The following is a 24,290-nucleotide window of genomic DNA, read 5'->3' as shown; positions in this document are numbered from 1 at the left end:
GATCCAGGACAAAGACAGAGAACGATGCCATGACCCCCGCCAAGAAATGGGACCACCCTTAATGTCATCCTTCTGTTCCACTTTGTCACCCTGTCCATCCTCAAACTGCCCCAGCTCCACTTCCTATGCCCATTTGGGCAATGCACCTGTGAGACTAATAGACTGGACTCTGCCATGGACATTCCTCCACCATCACCCCTCATCATTTTACAACCCCCTCCAATATTGAGTACTTAAATAAACATCCTTGAAGCACAAAACAATCTGGAGTCAGTCTGTGATTTCGAAACAGTGCATTAGCAATTACAGTGTCAAAATGCTCTTTCAAATGTAATGTCAACATACCTATGTCACACAGCTCTAGTCCATGAGGAAACAAAGCTGATGTCACACAGTGGGACCCACATCTGTGAAATCGTAAGGGAAAGTGAAAACTCAGTGACCATACACTGGGTAAAAACGACAGACAGTAGAGAGGTAGTAGTGTTAAAGTACATGTAGTAGGCAGGTTTGTATTCTTACCTGTGTCTCACTGGAAATATTGCAGGATCACCGAGTTCCTGTTGTCGATGTCCTCTTCTTCTGCTTCCTCGTCTTCACTGTCCACAGGCTCCACAGCTGCAACAACACCGCCATCTGGACCATCCTCCTGCAGAAAAGGCACCTGTCGTTGCAAAGCTAAGTTGTGAAGCATACAGCAGGCCACGATGATCTGGCACAACTTCTGTCGTGAGTAGAATAGGGATCCACCTGTCATATGGAGGCACCTGAACCTGGCCTTCAGGAGGCCGAAGGTCCGCTCTAATATCCGCCGAGTTCGCCCATGGGCCTCATTGTAGCGTTCCTCTGCCCTTGTCCTGGGATTCCTCACTGGGATCAGTAGCCATGACAGGTTGGGGTAACCAGAGTCACCTGCAAATGGCGAGGGACAACTGTTAGACACACACTAACCTGTAGGGATATCCCCAGACCCAGACAACCATTCCCACTGACTTGCTTCCAGATGCTCACCTAATAGCCACACACGGTGCCTCTGGAGTTGACCCATCACATAAGGGATGCTGCTATTCTGCAGGATGCAAGCGTCATGAACTGAGCCAGGGAATTTGGCATTCACATGGGAGATGTACTGGTCTGCCAAACACACCATCTGCACATTCATGGAATGATAACTCTTCCGGTTTCTGTACACCTGTTCACTCCTGTGGGGGGTACCAAAGCCACATGTGTCCCATCAATGGCACCTATCATGTTGGCGATATGTCCCAGGGCATCGAAGTCACCTTTAACTGTAGGCAAATCCTCCACCTGAGGGAAAACGATGTAGCTCTGCATGTGTTTCAGCAGGACAGACAACACTCTGGACAACACGTTGGAAAACATAGGCTGGGACATCCCTGATGCTATGGCCACTGTAGTTTGAAAAGACCCACTTGCAAGGAAATGGAGTACTGACAGCACCTGCACTTGAGGGGGTATTCCTGTGGGATGGTGGATAGCTGACATCAGGTCTGGCTCCAACTGGGCACACAGTTCCAGGATTGTGGCACGATCAAGCCTGTAAGTGATGATCCCATGTCTTTCCTCCATTGTCGACAGGTCCACCAGCGGTCTCTACACCAGAGGATGCTGCCATCTCCTCACATGTCCCAGCGGACGGTGCCTATGAAGGACAACAGCGAGCACAGAGTCAACCAACTCAGAGGTACGTACCCACAGCTTACACAGAACACAAATCCTAATCCGAAATTTGGCCTGTATGAGTGTTGAGGCAAGGCCTAGGTATGTGTGACGCAGTTAAAAATTAAGCCATGTGGGCCCCTGAAATGGCGGATGCCTGACCTGTAAAATGGGACAATGCGATGTGAGGTAACTGCACTGGCGTTGTACACCATCGCAGTAGGCGGTCAAAGACCGCGGCACAATTCTGCATTTGTTAACATTGGACCCTATGGGTCCCAGGAGCCAATGACGATGTACACCGGCAGTGACGGTACGCACCGCCGCGGACGTGACTGCCATTTTCTATCTGTTCAATCACTCGATACCTGATCTTCGACAGGAGAGGACCTACACTGCAAGTGCTGCTGTGACCTCAGTCTGGAAGAGACAATGGCTCGTGCGTCTGGGGAAAGGGCCCCTGCCATCACATTCGAGGAGTTGGAGAAACTTGTGGATGGGGTCCTCCCCCAGTACACGCTACTCTACAATCCTCCAGACGAACAGGTAAGTACACTGGGAGCATGCTGTATGGGCTATGCCTGTGTGGAGTGGGGTGGATGAAAGATGGGGGGGAGATTTGAGGCGTGCATGAAACGACGGTGAGTGCATGTGCCACATGGCAAGGGTAGGGATGGGGGCCAATGACTGTGCAGTTGGTAATAACCTTTCTTTTCCCCCTGTACAATTCATGTAGGTCAGCACCCACCAGAAAAAGGATATTTGGCGTGCCATCGCCAAGGACGTCCGGACCCTGGGGGTCTACCACAGACGGAACACCCACTGCCGTAAGAGATGGGAGGACATTCACCGCTGGAGCAAGAAGACGGCGGAGGCCCAGCTGGGGATGGCCTCCCAACATGGGAGGGGTGCCCATCGCACCATGACCCCCCTGATGTTTAGGATCCTGGCGGTGGCATACCCGGAGTTGGATGGGCGCTTGAGGGCATCACAGCAGCCACAAGGGGGTGAGTAGACTCTCATTTTGCTGATTCCGCGCAGTGGAGGTGTCTGGGTGGGGGAGGTGGGCTGTGGGTTTCCCTAGGCTAGGGCGAGTGTGCTAGTTAGGTCCCCTTGTCCTGGCAAACCCTGTGGCACCCCACCCCACCTGTGTCAAGTGCCAAGTACACCTAGTCATGCTCCTGTGTCATCCATGTGTGCAGATGTCGGCCATAGCCTTGTAGGCCATGTCCCAGGGATTGAACAGTGGAGCCCAAGTGCGCGGTGTAGTGCAGGGGGCTTCTGTGTCTGTCGTGTCCGCCAACAGTAGCAGTAATGCATGCACTCAACATGTCTTTCTTCTGTCGTTCCCCCCCACCTGTTTGTGGTCTCCCTGTTCTTGTGTGCATTAGCATCATCAGGCGGATGAGCAGTGGCACCAGAGCAGGAGGGAGCTGCATCCTACATGGCCCTGGAGGGCGAGACAACGGACTCAGAGTTCACCAGCGGGACGGAGGGCAGAGGGAGCTCCACGGAGGGGACAGGAGCTGACACCAGTGACACAGACTCGTCCTCTGATGGGAGCTCCCATCTTTGCCCCCGCATCTACAGGTACAGCCGCCACCCCCCCTACCAGCACCGCCCTCCCAGCAGCCTCTCAGCCTTTACCCAGTGCCCGCTCACCCAGGAGGGTGGGCATCACCTTTGCCCCAGGCACCTCAGGCCCTGCCCCAGTCACCCCTGCTGCCCTCAGTGAGGAGGCCATTGACCTTCTCAGGTCCCTCACTGTTGGGCAGTCTACCATTTTGAATGCCATCCAGGGTGTAGAAAGGCAGTTGCAACAAACAAATGCATTCCTGGAGGGCATTCATTCTGGTCAGGCGGCCCTTCAGCGAGCTTTTCAGACTCTGGCCTCAGCACTGATGGCAGCCATTGTCCCTGTCTCTAGACTCCCCCCTCCAACTTCCTCCGCCCAGACCCAATCCCCTCTACCTCAGCCTATCCCAAGCACACCTTCAGACTAGCTTGTACACACCTCAACACACAAGGGAAGCTCAGGCAAACATAAGCACCACACATCCCACAGGCACTCACGCAAGCATCAGACACATGCAGACACACCAACATCCACTGCCTCCACTGTGTCCCCCTCCTCCTCGTCTCCCTCCTCCCTCCCAGTCTCGTCTCCACTCACACCTGCATGCACTACATCTACAGCCACTACTTCCATCACCACCACACCCCGCTCACGTGCAGTCACCACCTCCACTGCCATTCACACGTGCCCTGTGTCCTCTCCCAGTGTGTCTGTGGCGCCACCTCCCAAGATACACAAACGCAGGCACACACCCACCCAACAGCTATCCACCTCACGACAGCCTCCAGTGCATGCACCTTTCCCCAAAGTCACCAAACGAACACCTCCTACAACCACAAACTCTTCCTCCACTCCCAAACCCCCTCCAGCTACCCGTCCCAGTGTTCCCAAGAAACTTTTCCTGCCCAACCTTGAACTCTTTCCCTCACCTCCCCCACCCCGTCCGTCTCCTAGGGCCCGACTCTCCAGGTCCCAACCTAGCACCTCAGGCACAACATCTCCGGGACCAGTGGTGCCTGTAGTCACCGGAATCTGGAGTGCACCGGCCACCAGGGCAGCCAGTGTGGCACGGAGCCACAGCACGGACAGTCCCCCACCTGTCAAGCATCAAAAGTTGGCCAGTGCCCGGCAGGAGAGGGGGAAGACTCCAGCCACCAAAGCCGCTCCCAGGGGTACAGGTGGGAGTGTGGAGTCAGCTGCGACACCTTCCAAGGTGGGGAAGGGCCACAAGAAAGTCAGCAAGTCTGGGAAGAGCAGCACGGCGGAGAAGACCGCCATCATCCCCACTGCTCAGGAGGCCACCGCCACCCGCCCAGCTGCCCAGGAGGCTACCGCCAGCACCAGCCCAGCTGCCCAGGAGGACACCGCCATCATCCCCGCTGCTCAGGAGGCCACCGCCAGCACCAGCCCAGCTGCCCAGGAGGCTACCGCCATCATCCCCGCAGCCCAGGAGGCCACCGCCATCATCCCCGCTGCCCAGGAGGCCACCGCCAGTACCAGCCCAGCTGCCCAGGAGGCCACCGCCATCATCCCCGCAGCCCAGGAGGTCAACGCCATCATCCCCGCTGCTCAGGAGGCCACCGCCATCATCCCCGCTGCCCAGGAGGCCAGCACCAGCCCAGCTGCCCAGGAGGCCACCGCCATCATCCCCGCAGCCCAGGAGGCCACCGCCATCATCCCCGCTGCCCAGGAGGCCACCGTCATCATCCCCGCTGCCCAGGAGGCCACCGCCAGAACCAGCCCTGCTGCCCAGGAGGCCACCGCCAGCACCAGCCCTGCTGCCCAGGACAGGACTGCCAGCACCAGCCCCGCTGGGCCATGAAGGACCGCAAGGACCAGCCCCGCTGGGCCATGAAGGACCACCAGCACCAGCCCCGCTGGGCCAGACAGGACCACCAGCCCGCTGGGCCAGACAGGACCGACAGCAGCTGAGTCACTGCAAAGGACCCCTCCGCCACAAGCACCACTGAACAGGGCACCGCCGCCACAAGCACCGCTGAACAGGGCACCACCGCCACAAGCACCGCTGAACAGGGCACCGCTGCCACAAGCACCGCTGCCAATGACACCGCCGCAACAAGCTCCGCTGGCCCATGAGCGCCAAGGGCACTGACGCTACTGAGTCCGTCACAAGCAGGATGAAGCACTGTGGGCACAAAGCCCCCTCCAGAACCAGTGGAGTATCACATCCACTACCTCTGTCCTTGGCAGGATGAAACTGTGGGCACAAAGCCCCCTCCAGAATCAGTGGAGTATCACATCCACTACCTCTGTCCTTGGCGGGATGAAGCACTCTGGGCACAATGCCCCCTCCAGAACCAGTGGAGACTATTATCCACTTGAGAGACTATGGCTTTGCACTCCCCAGGATTGAACAGTGGGCAAACCACCCACTGTAGAGACTTGAGAGACTGTGGCTTTGCACTCCCCAGGATGGAACAGTGGGCAAACCACCCACTGTAGAGACTTGAGAGACTGTGGCTCTGCACTCCCCAGGATTGAACAGTGGGCAAACCACCCACTGTAGAGACTTGAGAGACTGTGGCTTTGCACTCCCCAGGATGGAACAGTGGGCAAACCACCCACTGTAGAGACTTGAGAGACTGTGGCTTTGCACTCCCCAGGATTGAACAGTGGGCAAACCATCCACTGTAGAGACTTGAGAGACTGTGGCTTTGCACTCCCCAGGATTGAACAGTGGGCAAACCATCCACTGTAGAGACTTGAGAGACTGTGGCTTTGCACTCCCCAGGATGGAACAGTGGGCAAACCACCCACTGTAGAGACTTGAGAGACTGTGGCTTTGCACTGCCCAGGGTGGAACAGTGGGCAAACCACCCACTGTATAGACCTGAGAGACTGTGGCTTTGCACTCCCCAGGACTGAACAGTGGGCAAACCATCCACTGTAGAGACTTGAGAGACTGTGGCTTTGCACTCCCCAGGATTGAACAGTGAGCAAACCACCCACTGTAGAGACTTGAGAGACTGTGGCTCTGCACTCCCCAGGATGCAACAGTGGGTATGTGGCCCCCTCGTGGATTTGGCGTCGTGCACTCAACCCGCTGAGGTGCCCCCCTTTCCCTTCCCCCTGAGGTGCCTATTTTATTGCTATCTGATGCCCCTGCAGTGTTCTCTCCATCACTTCGGGGATTGAGTGTGGGCCTCGCCCATACCGTGTGGGCCCAGTGTTCCACAGACTTCAATGGAGCACTACCTGGACTACTAATCTTGGTGTATATTTTGTTTATAGTGTATATATATATATATTTTTGCGTACTGGGGGCCATATTTATACTTTTTGACGCAAAAGTGCGATAATGCAGTTTTGCGCCAAAAAATTTTGCGCCGGCTAACGCCATTCTGAAGCGCCATGCGGGCGCCGTATTTATTCAATGACGTTAGCCGGCGTTAGCCGCCGGCGCTGTCTGGTGTGCGTTAAAAAAAACGACGTACACCAGGCAGCGCCGGCGTAGGGGGAAAATGGCGTATGGGCGTCCACAAATGGTGCAAGTCAGGCTGAGGCAAAAAAATCGCCTCAACCCGATTTGCGCCATTTTTTTACGTCGCCCAACCCCCATTGAAATGACTCCTGTCTTAGCAAAGACAGGAGTCATGCCCCCTTGCCCAATGGCCATGCCCAGGGGACTTCTGTCCCCTGGGCATGGCCATTGGGCATAGTGGCATGTAGGGGGGCACAAATCAGGCCCCCCTATGCCACAATTTTTTTAAAAAAAAAATACTTACCTGAACTTACCTTAATGTCCCTGGGGTGGGTCCCTCCATCCTTGGGTGTCCTCCTGGGGTGGGCAAGGGTGGCAGGGGGTGTCCCTGGGGGCAGGGGAGGGCACCTCTGGGCTCATTCTGAGCCCACAGGTCCCTTAACGCCTGCCCTGACCCAGGCGCTGAAATCCGGTGCTAATGCGGGTTTTTTAGACCCGCCCACTCCCGGGCGTCATTTTTGCCCGGGAGTATAAATACAACGCATATGCATCGGAGTCATTTTTTAAGACGGGAACGCCTACCTTGCATATCATTAATGCAAGGAAGGTGTTCACGCAAAAAAATGACGCTAACTCCATGAACTTTGGCGCTAGACGCGTCTAACGCCAAAGTATAAATATGGAGTTAGTTTTGCGTCGAATTTGCGTCGAAAAAACTGCGCTAATTCGGCACAAACGGAGTATAAATATGCCCCTGGATTTTAATATATTACAATGGTTACACTCATTTCCTTTTGTCATTGCATTCTTCCCGGGGGGGGAGGGGGTTGGCGGTTGTAACTGTAATGTATCATGCTGTATTAGTGTGTGTGTTGTCGTGGGTGAGGGTGGGGGTGTTGCGTGTGTGTCCCTGTTTTTTTTCCTCCCCCCTCCCCTGTGTCGTAGGTGCAGTACTCACCGTGGTCTTCGCCGCTGGCGTTCGTGCTCCTGGTAGAGGAGCAAGAAGATAAGGGCTGGCAGGATCTGGAGTTCGGGTTCCATGGCGTCCTGGTTCCTCATGGGGTGTGTAGAGGTGAGAGTTTTCCCTTCGAAGTCCTGTTTCCGCGTGTTTTTGTTCGCGGTGAATCCGCCCCAGAAAAGGTGGCAGATTGGTAGGTTGTGATACTGTGGGCGGTACATTGTCCACTGCCTGTCTGTTGGCGGTGACCGCCAAGCTGTTTGTTTTTACCGCCGTGGCGGTCGGAGTGTTAAAGTGGCTGTCTTTGTTGGCGGTTTCCGCCACGGTCGTAATTCAATTTTTTTTCCGCCGGCCTGTTGGCGGTCTTACTGCCGCTTTAATACCGACCGCCAGGGTTGTAATGGCCACCTATATCTTTTGATGACACTACCTCTGCTTGGAGCTGCGTGATAACCTTGACTAGCTGGTCCAGTGTAGCCATACTGAGAACACACGCAAACCAGGAGGATAATAATTTGTGGGCTCACTATTCTGAAAGAGTCACCAGATCCTCGGGGTCTGCGCACGTTCCCAATATGTCCATCACAAGACAGCTCCAATACTCTCATTAGAATGTCACAGAGTCTAAGAGAGTCCAAGTGGGGAAAATGGGATTAGGTAGGGAACAGCTGGGAAGGAGACCTGTAGGAAGCAAAAGGTTAAACATCACAACATCAGAATAAAATCACATTTAGGATCATAAACACTCTCTGTTCAATCTAGGGTTCAATGATACTCAGAACATGAAATAACACTCTGCTGAATCTAGGGTTCAATGATACTCGGAACATGAAGTAACACTCTGTTAAATCTAGAGTTCAATGATACTCGGAACATGAAGTAACACTCTGTTGAATCTAGAGTTCAATGATACTCGGAACATGAAGTAACACTCTGTTGAATCTAGAGTTCTATGATACTCAGAACATGAAATAACACTTAGACTGAAAGAACATGAATGGCCTAGCACTAGACTTTAACTAGGCCTCAAGAAATCTAGGTTCCTGGAAAGGAATCAAGAATGGTTAATGCATTATTTCATATGAGCTTTTCATAACATGTCACATAACGTCTAGAAATACAAGAACCTTCTAGAATACTGTTTCAGAACAAAACACTGCATTTTTAACATGAGGACTAAAGGCTGTCTGAAAACCATCCCTGGAAAACAATTGGAATTGTACTAGGAACTTAATATGCACAAAGAACGTCACATTTAGGATTTGTCATCTTCACAGAATAAATATGTGCACTTTAAATAACATTACACTTCAAAAAAACAAAAAATAATTATGGCCATAAAATGATTGCATACACTGTTACTAATCTGGGCATCAAGTTTTACATGAGGGAAATGAATCGTGCACTCTGCCGATTCCAACAGGAATATGTAAATGTCTTGAATTGATCGTGCAAGCCTTTGCCGATCTGAACACCAAGTCTAACATGTGGGAAATGAATCGCGCACACTGTCAATTCCAACAGGAATATGTAAGTGCCATGAAATTATCGCGCAAGCCTTTGCCGATCTGAACACCAGGTTTGTCATGCAGGAAATGAATCGCGCACACAGCCGATTCCAACAGGACTATGTAAATGCCATGAAATGATCGCGCAAACCTTTGCCGATCCAAACACCAAGGTTGTCATGCAAGAAATGAATCGCGCACACAGCCGATTCCAACAGGAATATGTAAGTGCCATGAAATGATCGCGCAAACCTTTGCTGATCCGAACACCAAGATTAACATCAGAGCAATGCTTTGCGTACTCTGAAAGTTTCAAGAATAGGCCCAAAAATTCAAGAGTCTTTTTAGAGCGGGGTCGGGGCCCAGCCCGACCACCGTCTTACCACCCTGCTCTAGGATCACCAAGATATGCCGGGAAGACCTGGAACTTCAAGGTAGGCCTCCGGAACAGCTCAGGAAATTGCTGCTGCTCTGTACCAGAACCTCTGAATAGTGGGCACGTGGAGCTGGGCTGGCTCCCTTATATAGAGTCTGGCCCAGCCAACAGACCACACCCAGTCATGCTGCAGAGAAAACTTCTAGAAGGTCCTAGAAAGGGACCACACCCTAACACACTCAGTAAGCCTGCAGCAATACCTTGCAACTGAACAGTTATTGTAAACATCATTAATAGTGTTTTTCAAGGTTAAAATCTGCAATGCAAAAAGTTAACAAACTGCATATAAACACAATGCATGAATTATGCTCTTGCATAAAGGCTGGTTTTTTACATTTTCGTCGCCCGTAGAGCGCGCACTGTCCTAATGTAATAGTAACATGTACAAGAAATATGGAGCTACTGTAAATCCACATTGGAAGTATATACCACAAGAAATAAATTCATGCGAAGAGAATTCAGAAACACACAATTCATCTGATACTTTAGAGAACATAGCAGAAGGAAATCTAGGTACTATGTTAACAAATGAAACAATTATCACTGCCAGTGTTAGTATCTTAAGTTTAGCACCTGCTGAGCATAAAACACCAATAGGATTATATGAAGACAAAGATTCCGAATTTTTAACTTTTCCAACAATATTTGGAGGAGAAAGAAGGCCTGATAATAAAGATAGACTGTTACCTGTACATTACAGTACAATATGTTAATAGGAATTAAGGAGCTGGGACAGAAGAGTGGCAAAATCTATTACCAATATTTTCTTCAAATTAAAAAAATTGCACATAAAACAAATACAAGGTAAAATAAATATATCACTTAGAAAACATTTTAACAATGGGACATGTATTACTGCTAAAGACATAAAATATAATTTTGAAAACATTTTTCAGTACAATGAAGGGTATAAAATACTCAAAACTATTAGCAGTTTCCCACCATATTGGGAACAGTGCAAAAATGATCTTTTTGCTATGATAAGGCAGCTTGGAATACCAAAATTTTTCCTAACTTTATCTGCAGCTGAAACTAAATGCCATCATTTAATTAATATACTTCTAAGAATACAAAACTTAAATGAATACTCAAAAGAAGAGTTTGAGAATATGCCCTGGGAAACTAAGGGGGTCATTACAACATTCTGCCCGCCAAGTTGTAACCGGCGTGCGGCCACCAATGCGGCGCACTCCCGTGGTCCCCATTATGACATCCCCGCTGGGCTGCAACATGGGAGCCGGATCCAAATGCTATGCAGACAGTGAAAAGCTGCACGGGACCCCAGGGGCCCCACGACTCCCCATACCGCCAGCCTTTTCCTGGCAGGTCAAACCGCCAGGAAAAGGCTGGTGGTACGGGGACTCGTAATACCCTGGGCAGCGCTGCAGGCAACGCTGCCCTGGTGGATTATCACCGCCGGGGCAAATGTGTCGGGAAACCGCCAGCCCCGTCGGTGCGACCGCGGCGCTACCGCCGCAGTCGTAATCCCCTCTGAAGCTTTGCCAGCCTGTTGGCGGTGCTTCAGCCAAAACAGCCCTGGCGGTCTTGGACCGCCAGGGTTTTAATGAGGGCCTAAGTGTAAATTAAAACAACAAGATCCAATTACATGTGCAAGACATTTTGACTTTCAAGTAAGAACATTTTTTAATACTATTTTAATGCATAAACGTTTCCCTATAGGCAAAATAATTGACTACTTTTATAGAGTAGAATTTCAGCAAAGAGGGTCCCCACGTATACATGCTTTATTATGGATGGAAAATGCACCCCAATATAAAGAAAATAACATAGAAGAAGTAATTGAATTCCTAGATAAAATTATCACCTGTGCAAAATCATCAGAAGACTCACAGATACCAAATTTAATACCACTACAAAAATATGCACACACCAAAAATTGCAGGCAAAAGAACAAAAGAACAGTTAAATATCAATATACTAAATATCCAATGCCAAAAACTATAATCCTAGAACCTTTAATACTACACACAAAAGACAAACGTTTACAAAGCAAATTTAAAACATTCATGAAACTATGAATACACCAAATTTTCAACATTTAAGTTTTGAAAACTCTTTACAAATTATACATTTGAATACACAAGAATATATTATGTGTATAAGATCATTATTAGACAAAACGAAAAAAAAATTAAGGAGAACTCTAGCAGAATGTTTTATTAATAACTATTATTTAATCCTTTTACAATCTTGGAAAGCAAACATATATTTACAGTTTATATTAGATGCTTATGCTTGTGCAGTTTACATAATTTCATATATCAGTAAATCTCAAAGAGGCATGAGTAAAATTATTGCACAAGCAACAAAAGAAGTCTACTACAACAGTAATATAAAGGAACAACTTAAGCACATAAGCAACAAATTCCTAAACTGTACAGAAATAAGTGCACAAGAAGCTGCTTACCTTATTCTTCAGATACCATTATGCAAAAGTTTACGTTCATTTGTATTTATTAATACAAACCCTCCAGAAAAAAGAACCTATTTAATGAAAGACAAAGAAACTATTACATTCATTACCTGATTCATCAACTAATATACATTTGGATAATATTATAATAAAATATAGCAAACATACACAAGCATTAGAACAATGTACTTTTGCAGATTATGCTTCTATGTTTACTCATAAAAACACAAATAAACAAACTTTCAAAATGACAATTACAATTTACTCACTGAAACACAGTTCTACAGTTCTGACGAAGAAGACATTGAAATCAATGATGCAAACGATGATACAGAAAACATACACATAGAAACAAATGGTAAATTAATTATGCGCCAAATATAATGATATGTTACTGCAGATTTAAGAAATAAAATGACACAGAAAATTATTATAGAGAATTATTACTGCTATACTATCCATGGAGGGAAGAAAAAACATAATTGCAAATAGCAAAACATATTTACAAAGATATCTTGAAGTAAAACACATAGTTGATGAACATCATAACAAATATAATAAAAACAATGAAAGTATTTCTAATTCAAGTATTAACATCAACAATGAAACAACATTCCCACATTTGCTTTTACCACTAACTAACATAACACATCAAACTATACCATATAATTCACTATCAAGTAATCAACAAAATACAGAAACACACTTTTTATATGACCTGTCATTAGATTTAGGTATCAGAGGCAATAATGAAGATGAAACTCTAACTAATTTATTATTACCAAGTAACGATTATTATAACATTATGCATAATTTAACTGAAGAGCAGTTAAAATTTGTTTACCATCATTTACATTGGATCAAAACAAAAGAAACACCATGCTATACATTTTGTACTGGCGAAGCAGGAGTTGTAAAAAGCTTTCTTATTACAGCACCTTATCAAACATTATTACGTTACTACAATACAAAAGCAGGCAGAAATCCAGATAACATTTATATATTGATTACAGCACCAACAGGTAAAGCAGCACATAATATTAATGGAAAAACACTACATAGTACATTTAAAATACCAGTATCACAAAGCTTAATTTATAAACCACTAACTCATGAATACAGAACAATTCTACAAAATCAACTAATGCTAATAATTGATGACATTTCTATGGTTGGTACAAATATGTTCAATTTTATACATAACAGATTACAAGAAATAAAAGCATCCATTTGGAGGCATATCCATTATAGCAATAGGAGACTTTTATCAATTAAAACCAGTTTTTGACACATACATATTTGAAAATTCTAAACATTCATATGGACCAATAAGCAATAACTTATGGGTAACACATTTTACAATTTATGAACTTACAAAAATAATGAGACAATCAAATGACTTACCATTTGCAGAGTTGCTTAACAGACTAAGAAAAGGAAAACATACAAAAACAGATATTTTACAAATTAAACAACGAGAAATAGCGCCGGATGAAACTATTATCAAAAATATACCACATATCATGTCAACAAACAATGAAGTAAATGACATTAATAATAAAGTTTTGCAACAACACATACAACAGTATCCAGTTTTTACAACAATAGCAAATGATACAGTTAGTTCTGATCTAACAGAAAAAGTAAAGCAAACAATATTAAAACAATTACCCACAGATCCTACAAAAACTATGGGACTTGTACACACCTTACATATAGCTTTAAAATTACACTATGGTATTACATGTAATATTGATGTTAATGATGGATTAACAAATGGCGCTTCTGGTGTTGTAGAATTAATAGAAGCTATAAACAATATACCCTTTATAGTTTGGATAAACTTTGATAATAAAAACAGTGGCAAAAGAATACGAAGAGATAACAAACACTTATATCACCCAGCTATTTCAAGTAATTGGACACCCATACATCCCATTACTAGGCAATTTCAATGCACAAAAAAATGCTTTACTATTATACGTAAACAATTTCCATTATGCCAAACATCAGCAAGAACAATACACAGAACCCAAGGTGAAACTATTGAACCACTTTGTATACACTTTAAAAATAGAAAAATACATCACTTGCATTATGTATCCATAAGCAGAGCAAAATCAATAACAAATATTGACATTAAAATTTTGATGAAACTAAAATAATTATACATCAAAAAGTTAATGATGAAATGGAACGATTAAGAATAAACATGCAATTAAAAATATCAGTGCCACAAATAGCTACATGCAGCAACAATTTAAATATTACTGTGCAAAATATACATTCACTTCAAATGCATATTAAATCACTCACAAGTGATAAAAACATCATGAGTGCAGACATTATTTGCGTAACGGAAATAAACACTACTAGAAAAGCACATTATGATACTTTTTCAATACAACAATATCATCATATATTATTTGATAAATTCAACAATGAACAAACAAATCATGGCATAGCAATGTTCTACAAAAAAAACCTTTTCATACTTCCTATTTATGAAACACAAAACAATATTGATATCTTACATTTCACACTAGATATTAATAACAAGAACTACTTATTTATCTTTTTATACAACCCATCACATTTACAAATAAACACATTATTAGACTAATTAACACGTTTAATTAATTTCTACCCCAATTACACATATATCATTATGGGGGATTTTAATAAAGATTTTAATAACAAATGCAAACATAGTTCCTTACTGCAAAATTTCATGTACACACACTTTCAATGTACACAAATAATTAATACCTACACCACAAATTATCAAACAATATTAGATCACATATACACTAATGACCACATAGAACATTATGGAACTTTAGAATCATATTACAGTGACCACAGCGCTTTAAGGGTTGCAATTTAGACAAAAAATAAATGGTATAATATTTTTCTTTCTGATTTCAGATGCTGTCAATCCAAGAAATTAATGAAACCACAACAGAGGACATCAAAATATATCAAAAACCAATAAAAGCAAACATCATCACTTGTTCACAAAAAACGTATTACAAAACAGCAAAACAAGAAAACAAAGTTCTATATCATTTAGCAATAGCAGATACAACAGGAATAATCAAAGCAACATGCTATAATGAAGACTATTACAGTTGAACTAAAGAACAAAATGGAATACTAATTCGGACTCTTGTAAAAAACAAAACAATATTAATAACAAAGCAAACAAAAATAACAAGGATACCACCATTAACAATTCATGATACAATTAAACAAGAGGCAAAAAGTTTATTACAACCACCATCTCCACCAACATCACCAATTAAAGACATCAAAGGAGCTCAAATAAAAACACTAATGACAGTTTGTGGCACAGTCCCAAATGTAACATATTAGACTATATTATTCCTTTTACTTTACTCAATCATTTATTTAAACTTGCTTTACCTTTTTCATTTAACAAAAGTATATCTATTTCCAATCACTCTCTCTCATTCTATTCTACCTCCGTCGCCTCTACACACTTCCATTTACTTACTTATTTTTAATTTTATTAACAGACTTTATTCCTTTAAAATGACTTACAAAAATTATTTGTACATTTATCAACAGCTTCATTACTACATCTTAATATCTTTCATTCAATCTCTATGCATACACTCTCCATAACTCAAGCCTTTCTCCATTCTTTATCACTAACTTTCACTAACCTCTATTCCTTCTCATGCTCTTTCACATTTTATACCTTTCACTATATCACTTTCACTAACAATTTAATTCCACCAAAAAAAAAACTAAAAATAAATTCATATTACTTCTAACTCTATACCACCTCTTTCTATTTATATCTCTCAAACATATCTAAATCTCTATCCCCTCCGTTCTCTCTCTTTTCCGCTCTCTCACCATTTCCTTATCTCTTTCTATCACTCACATTCACTCTTTCTTTATCTCGCAATATTTAACTATTGTTATATATATCTCTCACTCTCCATCAATTAACTACAATATATTTATTTCGCTCTCTATCTACCTTCTTTATAATATTAGTTATCTTTCATTCTTTATCTCTTTATCTCTTTCTTTCTACAGCTTTCTATACTTCTATTAAAAAAATAATCATTACCATTCACATTTTTAGAGGAAGAAAATATTTAAAAAGTCCTTATTGGAGGACAAGAAACATAAATTAAATCAATAAGAATAAAAGACACAACTGACAATGTAAAGATAACTTTATGGAGAGAAGCTACACAATTTCAGTTGAAAATTGGAGATTATATTAAAATGACCCATGTAACTGTACATCAGTTCAATAAAGAAAACGTTTTAAACACAACTAAACACAGCATACTGCAGGTAAGACAATTACAAAAATATCTTATCTTTTACAAAACCTTTTCATATTACAATTACTTTTTACTACATTACAATACAACATCCAACTATTAAACATAAAACTATTTAACACCATGTTAACAACAAATTGTAGCACAAAAATAAAAACAAAATATTACCTAACTATTTCATACCTTCAACAGGACTATTACAACTTTGCTTTACAACACCTAATACAAACACAGTTATCATTATACTTCTATTTACTATAAAGTATCAATAAATTAGTAAAAACATACCACTATCAAAGTTATTAACCACCTGAAAACAATCAATAAATATAAAAATCAAAATTACTAACAAAAAATATAAACAATTAACATACCATACCTATTAATATCTATTACTTAATATCTATTACAACCTACAATAATAAAATCTATTACACAAACATTTATCAACAAAATATTTACTACCATTATACAACAAGCTAACATCTATCTTTCTACCTATATATCTATCATATCTACGAACATTTTATCTATAACACTTATATCATCTATCAGTCTCATAATTTTTTTTTACATAATTACAATATACACTCATAATATAAACCTACTACTAACATTTCAAAAGCTGCAAATTGGATATAAAAATATACAACATAACACTAAAATATGTTTTTCTATTTCATTCACAGCAAATACAACCACCAGAAAAAACTTTATCAATCCACATATATGGAATTGAAAAATCTACAGAAGAAATAACAACATTAAATACGCAAATACAAAATGAAGAAACCTTCCAATCTATGGACATTAAAAATGAACTATTAATAGATTGGTTCTTTATCAATCCACAATCAAAAAACTTCGATGATGATTTAATAGAACATCTACCAACAACACTAGAAATTATTTTCTGCAATGGATGTAATAAACATATTATAAAAGAAATTGATACAATTTAAACATTTATGCAAATCTTAATATATCTATGCGGTAAAGTTTCTTAAAAAAATGTTATAACATTAATAACCTGCAGAATAAAAAGACTAAAAAAAAACGTTGTTTGCATTATTGTCTTAAAATATTGCATACACATATACAAATATCATTATACTATTTATTTTTAAAATATTAACCTTACTTATTTAACATTATATAGATACATTTAAAATTAAAACAAAATACATAAACACACTCTACAAGGTGTTAAACAACATACACCCACTACACTATTAACTACAGTTAAAAATAAAAATATAATACTTTACAAGCATTACTTACACAACTACAAATAGTATCAAGTACTTAGTTACAATATTATTACAGTATTCATATAGAAAAAAACTATACCATTTAAACAAAATACATAATTAAATTACATTATTTTCCAACAACTTAAACATTAATTAAACAAATGAAACAACATTATTACACTGTTACAACTAAAAAAAATAATAATACAGTACTTAAAGTGGAAATCAATTTTCAGCTACATACTATTTTACATTACAACACAAAAAAACACCATATTCATATTTTACTGCACATAACAAAATGCTTACATTATTTACAAATTCAAAACACTTATATCACACAAAACAAATTTGTTCACAAATAACCTAAAATTATTGCACAAACAAACACATTAAGCAATTGCATTACCAAAAGCTCAAACTTTTTCAAATGCGAGACCTATTGCATTGAAAATGCTTTTTTTTGGTGCAATTTTGTTAAATTTGTTACATTACACATGGACACGTTCACTTGCTTTTGTTTTTAGGCTTGAGGATTTAAGGGCTAGATGTAGTAGCTATTTTCTTCTCGCAGGCGGCCCTATTCGCAGAATCGGTCCTTTAGTGACCAGAAAACAGCATTTTGGTATGTACCAATCTTATTCTGCCAGCCGCTAGTGGGAAGGGGCCTGCCCATCGTGTCCCTTACAAGTGATCGCAGTGGTATGCAAGACTGTTTTGCGACTGTGTATGCTGTGGCAAAACAGTCACAGTTACCACCAACTTCAAGTTGGTATTAAAGTTAAACCATTCACAAACGGTAAAAGGGTCCCCAAGGGACCCCCAAAAATGAAAAGAAAGCTTTTCATTTATTTATTTTTTAAATGCATCCCGTTTTCCTTTAAGGAGAACTAGCTGCATTAAAAAAAAACGTCTTTATTTAAAAAGCAGTCACAGCAGGCCACCATCCCTGTAAGTGCGACCATTTCCAATGGGGTAACATATTACAACCTATCTCATGAATATTAATGAGGTAGGTCATTTGCGACACCATTGGAAATCACTAAATGTGTCTGAGATACATTTGTACGTTTCATTTTGGGAGTCTCTAATTGCAATGAATCGCAATTAGAGACTCATAAAATGAAATGGTCATACATCCGGACCTAAGTGATTTACCCGGAATCACAGGATGTTGAGCTGATGCCAAGACTCAAACCTGGTTCCCCAGTTCCACCAAATCATGCAATGCAACAACCAAACAACACAATGGCGTCAGTAATATTTAGAAAAGATACACAACGTCTGATTTGAATGCCGTTTTTTGTCTTTCTAAAGAAACATAGCTATCAAGGTTTCAGATTGCTATGTGTGAAATATTAATAATTTCAGTGTAATATTGAAAGTCTTTTCAGTTAATTCAGAACACAGCTGCCCATTTCATACTTAATCTTCTGTGTTCAGCTTCTGCCAGTGGCATTCTGAAACAATTTCATTGGCTACCAGTGGTGAAACAAATTAGGTTTAAAACCCTATGTTTGACCTATAAGGCCATACAGGGAAGTGGATATGAATATTTATCTTCTAGGCTACGCTGGTATAGGCCTAACCGGCAACTTAGATCCATGGGAGCCTTTCTGATTCAGGTCCCTAGTACCCACAAAACTAAATGGGGTGACATGACATTTACGGTGGAAGCGGCCAAATGCTGGAATTCACTCCTTTTATGTATAAGGAAGGAACAAAATTTCATGGCCTTCAGGAGGCTAGTTAAAACTTGGCTCTTCCCACGTTAATTCTGCTTTCACTCACTCCTCCCTTCTGAGCGCTTCGATGCTTCGGCCGGAATGCGCTTTATAAATACCAAATACAAATACAAATTTCAACAAATATGAGTGACACTTTGTTACGAATGAAATCAAGCAATGAAGATGACAGAAACATATCAGAAATGACACTCATTTGAGCAGCGAGAAACTGTAAGAACTTTGTGGCATATTTACAAAAGATCTTGGGCTGCTATTGTGTAACTTTTTTGACTCACCAGTGGCGCTATTGTTGCTCCACATTTACACGGTGATGCATTTGGCCTGATGTGTCACTTTTTTCCAGGTCAGAAAAATATTGGGAGTTCCGTCAGAAAAACCCACTTACTACTGATGCAGTGATATCCACAAGTTTTCTATTGTGTGCTGCTTCTTCAAAATGCTTCTTGCAAAGCCTGAGATGTGCCAGACTTCCTGCGCCTCTATAGTCCAGGCGTAAGAACTGACGCAGTGGCTTTGTAACAGGAATCTGACCATCTGAAGCACTTTACATACTGGAATATGTCTGTATTTCACATCCCCACTAGTTGTGGTAGATCTACACATGTGACAATCATGTTGTAGGACCCCTTGACCAAGCTGGGACTGTGGCACCTAATATATCATCATCCACTGTGTTCTATTTGTAAGGGATAGGCCAGTATTGTCACTTCTCCATGGAGGAAGGGGTCTCCAAGTTCAGACCAGTGTACTCCAGAGGACAAAAGCTAAGTGCACATATAAGGTAGGTAATACAGGTATCGCACTGTACATTACACCATATACTTGTGTTCACTCACATAACACTATCACTCACTATGTCACACATACCCAGGTCTCCACATACCCATATGTAGACTATGCTCACTGTAATGTGACACATAGCCATACTGCTTACATTACATCCAGGACCAATGTGAGATTGTACAAAGTGCTATTCCACCATTTTACAGTCTGTCACATTGGTCCCAACACATGAGGCTACTTGCATCAGTCAGAACTGATTCATCACCTCTCATTTTTGACACATTGCTGAAGTTGCATCAGTTGTGAGGCTGCCTTCTGCAATGCGCCACTTTTGAGTCTGATGCGTTGCGGCAGAGTTCACACTGATGCGTCAGTATTTCTGACGCATCCTTGGGTCCTTGCGCCATGGTGACTTGTATTGTTAATACAACGCATTCATGGCACCATAAACTGTTTTGATACAGCAAAGCCTTTTTTGACGCATCGCAGCCACAATTCAGAGATGCATCAATCTTTGCAAGTGAGGTCCCTAGTGTGCTAGTAAGGCTGCTAAACAATTGAGCAGAGCAGAGTCAGACTGCATGACTCAGGGCGCAGGCAGCTCATGTTAAAGCAAATAGCAGCCTGATAAAAAGTTAACACTAAATATTGTCTCACTCTCAGCAAGTGAAAGCACACATAGTCCCATATTTATACTTTTTTAGCACTACATTTGCGTACTTTCTTTGACGCAAAAACGGTGCAAACTTACAAAATACAATTGTATTTTATAAGTTTGCACTGATTTTGCATAAAAAAGTGACGCAAATGCGGCGCTAAAAAAGTATAAATATGGGCCTTACTTCTTTCGACTCAGAGAGGCGATGAGCTGGCACGTGGCAATCGGCGGGCCCACTGACTGCCATCATAGCAACGACTCATGCCGTGGATCTGCGTCACCAACTGACTCCGTCTCCTGCATCAATTATGCTCAGCCCTGATGATTGTAAGCTGCACACAAGCAGGCCATGGCGCCGGTGGGGTCGCTTCCGGTCCTGCTCTTTCAAGCATCACGCAAATGGGGTTTGACTAATGCAAATTAGTCATTATTCCCACATTACCACATTGACACCTTGTTATCATGCCATTGCATGGGCCTATGAGGTCAGCAGCACATTGACTCAGGAGGTGTGAAGTGCCTGTACATGCAAACCTGTTGTAAAATGAAACGAGCTGGAACAGTCAGCATTTAGCCACTGGCAGCATGCTTTTTACCCAGGGTCAAGGAGAGTTGCCATGCTGAGTCACACTCTTCATGAGATGGCATAGCTCCCTGCTGCCTGCAGATTCAGAATACCCTGGAAGTCATTGTTAGGGCTAGATGGATGAGAGCATCAATGCAGAGAGAAAGCTGAACTTGCATACATGCTTAAAGAGCATTGCAGCTGTTTTCAGGTTGTCTCTGGGCAAATATGTTGCATAAAAAAATAATTTCTAAAATCTGTCTCAGTACATGGTTATAACAGCATTGATCTATTCCAAGTGCGGTGTTACGCAAAGTGTTACACATAACATTTGAAAAGTCACACATAAACATACTGAAAACATGAAAATGTCACACATAAACAAAAGGAAAACTTAGCTATTCCCACCTTGTGTGTGTGTCACCCAGCACTATAAAATGCTGGCAGTACCTGGATGCCTACTGTGATGGTGAATTGCTGTGATGACGAATTGATGCCTGATTCACAGTACTATCATGTTTAAAGACCATAGGCTTTGGGGTTGGCGCAGCTGTTTCAACACAATTTCTAGAACTTCTCTGTGAGCAATTTAGAGTATTTTTTTTATATATATGTCGTCTCATGGATTTCATTACTTGGTTTTGCCCACAATAAAGTGCCCCTCGAAGTGTCATACACATGTGAAATGTCACACATAAACAGGATGAGACTATGGATGTGCCACACATAAGCAAGCTGAAAATGTGGCAGCTATGCAAAGCTGCTGTTATTGTATCCTTGAAAGTATTTTGCAAGTGGCAGACTGAAATATTGTGTAGGAATCAGGAGAGCATAGTGAACCTCAGTATAGTGGGTCTCACTCATGTCTTATTTCCTAAGTCACAATTCTTGCCATTTTAGAGTCAGGCAAAATGTCACAAATTGATCAATATGAAAACCAATAGGCAGGGATCTACTCCTCCATTCTTGTTCCACACTGTGTTATTTTGCTTGACTCTCACATGGAATTACTCGGATGGAGACTCGTTCATGCACAGTCTGGAGTTTTGAAGCTTGTCCCTTACCTTCTCTTCCCCATCATCTGCACACCGTGCTGCTGAATCACTAGTGTCTAATTCATCTCCTGCAGTCCAGTGGCCCATACAAAGCGGTCCATGATTGCGCTGCGGTAACCTCTAAAAAGAAACTGTCCCTTGTGCAACGAAGTGCTGCCTTGGCAAGGACACCCACACTAACGCCCATATTTATGCTTTTTGTCACAAATCAGCGCTAACGCAGCTTTGTGTCAAAAATATTGACGCCGGCTAACGCCATTCCTTAGGGCCATATTAACGTCATATTTATGGAATGACACAAGATGGCACTAAGGAAAGGCTAGCGTCTAGAAAAAAGACGCTAGCTGGTCAGGGATGGCATTAGAGAGTATGGCACTAGTGGGTCAGAAATAACGTTTGTAGTAAAGTAGCCTCTTTCTAGCTTGGTTACCCCCACTTTTGGCCTGTTTGTCAGTGTGTTTGGCTATGTCTACTGGGATACTGCTAACCAGGCCCCCAATAGTTATGCTCTCTCCCTTAAATTTAGTGGTTGGCAACTGTTATCACTCTGTATTTCACCCACAATTGGCACACTGGTGCCCCATTATAAGTCCCTAGTATTTGGTATCTAGATACCCAGGGCATTGGTTTTCCAGAGGATCCATATAGTCTGCAGCATATATTCTGCCAACCATAGGGAGCCCATGCAAAGGGTTCTGCAGGACGTCATTGCAGCCTGCGTGAAAAGGTGCAAGTACCCATTCACTGCCACTTTACACTGCACCAGGTCACTTATGAGTCACCCCTATGGCAGGCCTTCTAGTCCAGAGAGCATGGTGCAAAGTGCTTGTGTGTGAGGGCAACCCTGCACTAGCAGAGGTGCCCCCATGAACTCCAGGCCAATTTTCCTAGACTTCATGAGTGCAGGGACGCCATTTTACGCGTGTACTGCGCATAGGTCAACACCTATGTCCAGTTACATAATGTTTCTCCGAACATAGACAGGTTTGGTATCAAACATGTTGGAATCATACCTCAATAATTTTGCAAGCATTTGTTGTGTGATTCCATGCATTCTGGGGGCTCCGTAGAGGACCCCCAGTATTCCCATTACAGCATCTGAAGGTTTCCAGGCAGCCCAAGCTGCTGCCACCTCCCAGACAGGTTTCTGCCCTCCTGTTGCTTGAGAAGCTCGAACCCAGGAAGGCAGAACAAAGAATTTCCTTTGGGAGAGGGGTGTTACACTCTCTCCCTTTGGAAATACGTGTTACAGGCTTGGGATAGGTAGCCTCCCCAAGCCACTGGCAATGCTTTGAAGGGCATATTTGGTGCTCTCCTTGCATAAACCAGTTTACACCAGTTCAGGGACCCCCAGTCCCTGTTCTGGTGCAAAACTGGACAAAAGAAAGGGAAGTGACCACTCCCCTGTCCATCACCACCCCAGCGGTGGTGCTCAGAGCTCCTCCAGAGGGTCCCTGGGTTTTGCCATCTTGGATTCAAGGTTGACAGGGAACTCTGGGAGCATCTGAGTGGCCAGTGCTGTCAGGTGACGTCAGAACCCCCTCCTGATAGGTGGTCACTCAGCTAGGTGACCACTCCCACTTTCAGTGCTATTTACGGTCATTCCTTTGGGTGGTTCCTTAGATTCAGATTGCAAGACTCCAGCAGGAAACCTCTGCACTCACCACTTCGACTTCTGACCAAAGAAACTGCATCTGGACTCTTCAGGACCCTACAAGCTGCAACAAAGAAGCAAGACACCTTTTGCAACACTGTATTCACGGCTCCTTCCAGCAACTGCAACATTTTTCCAGTCGTGCATCCTTTGAGGACAGCTCGTCTTCAGCCTGCATCAGAAGGAAGAAGGAATCTCTGTTGGGGTGAAGG

The sequence above is a fragment of the Pleurodeles waltl genome, chromosome 3_2, assembly GCF_031143425.1.
Source record: "Pleurodeles waltl isolate 20211129_DDA chromosome 3_2, aPleWal1.hap1.20221129, whole genome shotgun sequence".
NCBI lineage: Eukaryota > Metazoa > Chordata > Amphibia > Caudata > Salamandridae > Pleurodeles > Pleurodeles waltl.
This window is presented reverse-complemented; position numbering follows the sequence as displayed.